This window comes from Fukomys damarensis, unplaced genomic scaffold (assembly GCF_012274545.1).
Source record: "Fukomys damarensis isolate Sample0158 unplaced genomic scaffold, DMR_v1.0_HiC HiC_scaffold_16, whole genome shotgun sequence".
Lineage (NCBI taxonomy): Eukaryota > Metazoa > Chordata > Mammalia > Rodentia > Bathyergidae > Fukomys > Fukomys damarensis.
This window is the reverse complement of record NW_022900928.1, coordinates 14,874,404-14,880,900: the sequence shown is the minus strand read 5'-3', so window position 1 is coordinate 14,880,900 and position 6,497 is coordinate 14,874,404.

Sequence of the window (6,497 nt, the reverse complement as noted above, 5' to 3'; positions counted from 1 at the left end):
GCCTCTCAGGGCCAGCAGCTGCTCTTATTCCAGCCGCCGCCGGGGTCGGGAGGGGTCCCCAGCGCCGGCAGCCAATGGGCGGAGGGGGCCCGTGCCTCGGCCGGATTGCGTCACGCCCAAGCTTCCAGAACCCCTGGCGTGCATCACGACGGTCCCATTCGTATTTGCATTGAGGTCACTAAGGGAAGTGGGAGGATGGGGAGCTCAACGAGAAAAACCCTTAAATTAGGCAGGCATTTGAGGACAGTTAAACGTCACGGTCGATTTCACCTCTTCCTCCCGCTTGGCTTTGAGCCTTCGCCTACCCCGGCGGCTGTGCGGTCTGACTGGCAGATCCAGGGCTGCAGCCCCCCCCCCCCCCCGTCTGACCCCAGACTCTTGCCCAGGTGGAGTTTGGAGGGTTAGCGTCGCGGCTGGGTTCCTCGGCCACCGAGTGTCCGACTCCAGCAGCTGGTGTCACCCACAGAGGGGCCAGGCTCCCGAGAAGCAGGAGAGGCAGCTGGAGACAGGAATTTTCTTAGATGTGAGTTCGATTCCAGTTGGTCCATTCCGGGATCTGTGCTGAAGGGCAGCAGTGTCGTAGAGCCTCGACGCCTTTATGTTTGAAACAAGGACCCCGGTTCCATCTTGAGGAATGTTCTGAGAGGTGCCCCTGTGCAGGGACCCACTGGGCAGAGATCCGGAAGTTTCCTGGGATGAACTCCTTGTTCCACCGAAAGACCTCTATGATACTTCCCCAGTCCCTGTTCGAGGGACTGCCACTTTGGGCGGACCCAGGGTGCCATCCCGACCCCTTATGTGTGTGGAGGGGTCTGAGGCTCAGCTGGGCCTGAGGAGTAGGGTGCAAGGGAAAGCAGTTTCCAAAGCCTCCATCTGGACCTCTAGTTACCCTCCTTCCTTCACCATTAATCACCTCTCATTAGTCAGCCTGAGGGAGCCATTTGCACAGCTGCCCCTCTGCTTCCTGCTGCTGTTTGCCAAGATGTCCCAGTGGCATTTGATTCTGCACTTAGGTCCCGGACTAAGAGCAGGCACCTTGGCAGTGCTGCGGGGTCTCGTTGGTCCTGAAGCTCGCTCAGGTCCAGTCAGCCTCATCCACACACAGACCCTCACTGCCTCCAAACGTGTCCGCTCCTGGCAGCCCAGACGCTCGGACGCTGGCTCACAGGCGTCCTTAGAGATTCACGCTGACGCGTCCCGAGCCGCCTGCGTGTCCCTGCAGTCGCTCCACACCCCGCCGGGATAGAGGTCTCTGAATCTCACTCTCCCAAGACCAGGCGAAGCACTATACCCGTTTTCGCACTTTGTGTCCCTGCTCACAGCCCACAGCTTTGGAGACCGCTATGCCTGAGCGTTCAGCTTTCAGCAAGCAAAGGACCGCGGTCCGGACCGTGCATTTGCTGCCCGCTGCAGCTAGGACTGGAGCTGCGCAGCTTCTCTGCTTCCCGGGATCCCCGGTCTGAGCGCGCAGAGCGCGGTCCGCAGCAGCCGGTCCAGTCACCACAGCGCTGCGAGCGCAGCGGCGGCGGCCGCAGCAGTACCTGGGGACCAAGGACCGTCTGCGAGGACCCAGGTTTCGTGTTTCCCCTAGGCAAAGCCAAAATTGTCCCCCAAAGGTGCTTGAGTGGCCGGAGCCACGGAGCTCGAGGTTTCCCTGGGTCCTCGGGCGTTTCGTAGGACGCCTGTGTCCTCCCTGGTAGGTCGGTGGCTTCCGTGTTAAGGGAGACAGCCGGAAGCCAAGCTTCTAAAACGCCCTCAGGGTGAGTTTCCTTCTTAACTTCTGAGAAGCACCACCGCAAGGGAGTCAAACTCGAGGTCTGAGATTCCCTCTCTGCAGAGCGCGCCGGCGGGAAGCTGGGCTGGAAGAGCTCACCCGGGGGTGCCGGCGCGCAACCGCCACAGCCCCTGGAAATACTAGCGGCGCGGGACCGGGATGAGGATTGCGGATTTCCAGGACCCAGGCGGGGTTTTTGGGCCTTCAGCCGTTTACCTCAGAGCCCTGGCCTGGGTTTTCCTGCGAGACTGCGTGATGAGTTGGCGAAGGCAGAGCTGCGGCCACTACGGGGCGCGCAGAACAAGGGCTCCTGCCGCTTGGGGCAACTGTAGAAATCCATTTGCCCTCAGGTGTCAAATACTTCTGCGGAAATGACTTCCCCTTTCAGCCCACAGATTTCTAACGTGAGACTTTCCCGAAATCGTTCGTAAGTATGTGTGACCTCGAGAGGTATATTTTCCTAAGAACTCACGGCTTTTACCCTTGCAATGGTGACCGCAAAATGGTCAGGAAACGACCACTCTAGAAGCAGATTTCGTGGCCATGTCACCTTGCTGGCGCGGGACTCTGTTCTTGGCTGCACTGTGTCTGACCTTAGAACAGACACCAATTCCTCAATACGAAATTTTAGGCAGCTACAAAGCAGAGGCTGGTGCCGTGGGCGCTAACTGGATTCCACACCCAGAGGGCGCGCGAGTAGCCGCGAGCAATTTCACACCTTAAAGTTCAGTCTGTCCAGAAAGGGAAGGAGGAGATTACATCGCAGGCCACTCTGAGGTTGTAGGAAGTGCCCGGAGCTGTGCGGAAGCCCAAAGGTTAAAAAAAAGTTATTTTCTTGGGTAATTAGCAGCACGCTAGGCACACTAATAGGCGCTCCGCCAAAGTTAGAGGAATAGAGATGAACTAATTCCGACCAAGTCACTCGTCGTCTTTCAAGGTAACTTGCAGAAAACCAGAGTCGAGTTAACCTGGTTTCCCGCTGGACTCCGAGATTGGGAGCGCAAACTCTTCAGCCGATTTCTACCATTTTATCTGACACTCAGGACTGAGGCAAAGGAGGGAAATTATTTCTCTTGGAGTTTGTTTTAAAGTCTGGGGTCTCCCGTTGCGAAATGCAAAACGTCCTCTGAGCCCAGCCCTGATTTTTGAGTGAATCCAAGAGGCAGAGAGGACTGCTTGGATTTCGTCACCCGATCCCTGCAGCTTCTGTGACATAGAGGAGCCAACAGAGCACGATCTATCGGGATCTATCGGAGTCAATAAGCAAAACGCAGATTTTAAGATAATCCTTAGACTATTTAGCCTTTACCTTTACTTTCTTATGTCATAACTTTAAAATCTGGAATCAGGATCTGTTTGGAAATAATGTAATTCGAAGAGAAACATTTTTACAACACTTTGATAACTTCCAACTGCAGTGCTTATACCCTTTCGTTTAAATCAGGTGCCGGTGCTCTTTGATTTATACTATAGTACTAGACTATAATAAAAATAAAGATGAAATCTGCCTGAAAAATCTTTATGTGAATTTCAATGGGACTAAAAGTTTGTACTAAAAGCTTACCTTATTACTTTAGTAAGCCAGCTGTGAGATGAACCAACAGTAATCTGAAAGAACAAAGCATTCTCACAGTTCAGAGCTCAAATCAAATGTATTGCTTTGGTAAGCCTTGTGGATGACATAGTCTCAACAACAACAAAATCCCAAAAGTGCCAGCTATAAGAATCACAATGCCAAGGGCAGCAGCGGCAGTAACAACGTCAGCCACCCAACCCATTCTCTTCAGCCTGGCAGAAAACCGGAGCTGTTGAGTTAACTGAGACTCTCTATGGCCAGATGATTCTATTGTTTGAAGAAGGGCAGAAAGCGAAGTTTTCCATCATCAGCTTTTACTGAAGAACATGGGAAGGAAAGTGATTCCTACTGAATACTTTTTCTTTTTGACAATTTTTTTTTCATTTTTACTTTCCCCACTGAGTTTATTGGTACCTGTTAGATATACAGTACAGTTACATCATTGGGATCTTGTACCTTTACATGATGGATCTTTTTTCTCATTTTTTTCTTTTCCCTTATTACCTTTCCCCTACCCTTCCCACTTCCCCTACACCTTTAGCCTTTTTCTTCCTATTTCACATTGTCAATTATATTGTTAGGATCTTATGTACCATTATAGTTTTTCACACGGGAGAAGCTATTCAGTATTTACACATGTGAGACTTATTTATTTCACTTAGGAGTATATATCCTCAATATGTATCCATTTTCCTATGAATAACTCTAATTTCTTATTCTTTATGGCTGAGTAGTATTCCATTTTATAGAAAAACCACATCTTCTTTATCCAGTTTCCAACTGATGGGCAGATGGTATGTTTCCAAGTTTTAGCTATTACAAACTGTGCTGCTATAAACATAGGTGTGCATATGTCACTGTGACATGATTTTTAAAATTCTTTTGGAAAGATACCCAGCAGAGGGATGACTGGGTCAAATGGAACCTCTAATCCCAGCTTTTTGAGGTATCTCATATCTTGGTTCTTATTTTTGCCTCTTCCTCTGCCCTCCCTTCATGCCCTCCACCCTTCCCTATTTACAAAGAATTTGTTTCCATTTTTTTCTTTTCTCATATTTTTTCTTTTCCCTTCTTTCCTTTCCCCTATGCCTCCCACTTTCCATACTCCTTTAGACCTTTTCTTCCTATTTCACATTATCAATTATTCATTTTACAGTTTTAGTTTTTCACACCAGAGAAACTATTTGGTATTTACACGTGTGTCCTATTTATTTTACTGAAGAGTATGGCCTCAATGTGCATCCATTTAGCTATAAATATCTCTAGTTTCTCACTCTTTATGGCTAAGTAGTACTCCATTTTATAACCCCCCCATCTTCTTTATCCAGTCTCCAGTTGATGGGCAGTTGGGCTGTTTCCAAGTTTTAGCTATTACGAACTGTGCTGCTATAAACATGGGTGAACATATAATTCCTGTGGTATGATTCTTTTAATTCTTTTGGTTAGATACACTGTGAGAAAAACAGCATGATATTGGCAAAGAAACAGACAAGGATCAGTGGAATAGATTAGAAGATACAGAAACAGCTCCAGACACACTCAGCTACCTCATCTTGGACACACTCAGCTACCTCACTGGAGGAAAGAGAGCCTCTTTAATAAATGGTGCTGGATTTAAAAACCGGATTTCAACCTGCCAAAAATTAAAATTAGACCCCTTTCTTTCACCATGCACTAAACTAAAATCGAAGTGGATCAAAGACCTAAGTATTAAAACAGAAACAAGGGGGAGGGCAGGGACAAGGGGAAAAAAATGAGAATCAAGACCTATTATGTAAAGGTACAGAATCCCAATGATGAATGTAATTGTATTGTATACCTAGATTGTACCAATAAACTCAATAAAAAGAAAAAAAAAACAGAAACAATAAATTTGCTGAATACATTTTCTAAGTCATGTTTAGAGTCTAATAAGGTCCCCAGTGGAGGGTGACAGTAATGGTGCTCAAAGGGCTGGCAAGATTCACAATAGCCAAGATAAGAAAACAATCTAAGTTTCCATAGATGGATGAGGAGAGGAAGAAATGTGAGATATATATGGCATTCAGCCTTAACAAAGGAGGAAATTCTCCCATGGTTATTGTTGAGAGCATGCAGTATTGTCAACAACAAAAGGCCCTACTGTACTCTATTGACAGTATTATGCTACATGAAATAAGCCAGGCACAGACAGGCAAATAGTATATGACCCCTCCCCCTTATACATGGAATCTGAAAAAAAGCAGAACTCTAACAGAGGGTGGGAGAAAAAGGGAGATATTGGTCAAAGGATGCAACCTTATAGCTAAAAAATAAATAAGTTCTTTGGCTAATATAATAAATAAGTTCTAGAGCACTAACATACAGCACAGTGACTATAGATAATAATAAAAATAATGTATGCTTCAAGCTGAAGTTTACTAAAACAATACATCTTCAATGTCATTCCACTCCCTGCCGCATAACTATGTTAAAGGACAAAACACCTTAAAAACATAAACCTTAAAGAATACAAAAAACAGTGAGAGAGAGCGAGTTAGAAATGATCCCAGGCAGGGGCTTTGCAGAGGCCTTTAGAATAGGTGAAGCTCCACAAATATTGGAAAGGACATCAGCATTTTATTAACAACTAGGTATAAAATTATCTGAAAGATGTTGATGGTGCATGAAAAGTTATATAAAATCATATTAATATAAAACAAGGCAAGAATATTACACATATTAAAACCATTGTCAATTGAATTCCATCTGTGTACAGGCACTATGTATCTATCATCTTTCCTATTATCAGTAGTTCAGCAACATAGGCACTGTTGTCTGTTGTGTAGAGAAAGGAGATTACTAACAAAATTTGGCTTGAATTAATTGTATTTTCTAGTCTCCTTTTGAGGACGTGAAATGCCAAAATGTAGCTTATCTGTCTTCTATATCAGGTAAGAGTTCTGGTCCCCTGGATCTGGGCACTGACGCAGAGGGAGATGTGGCAATGTCTGCTTGCTTTGGGGCTAATGTGATTTGTTGTGAGAGGTTCAATGACCAGGCATAAATCATTTACAATTCTGGACCAACATCTGAGAGATTGACAGTTTTGTAGCAGGAAAATAAATGTCGGTACTGCCACTTAAGATAAGTAAATTGCTAAAGGATAAAACCAAAATTAGATTCATA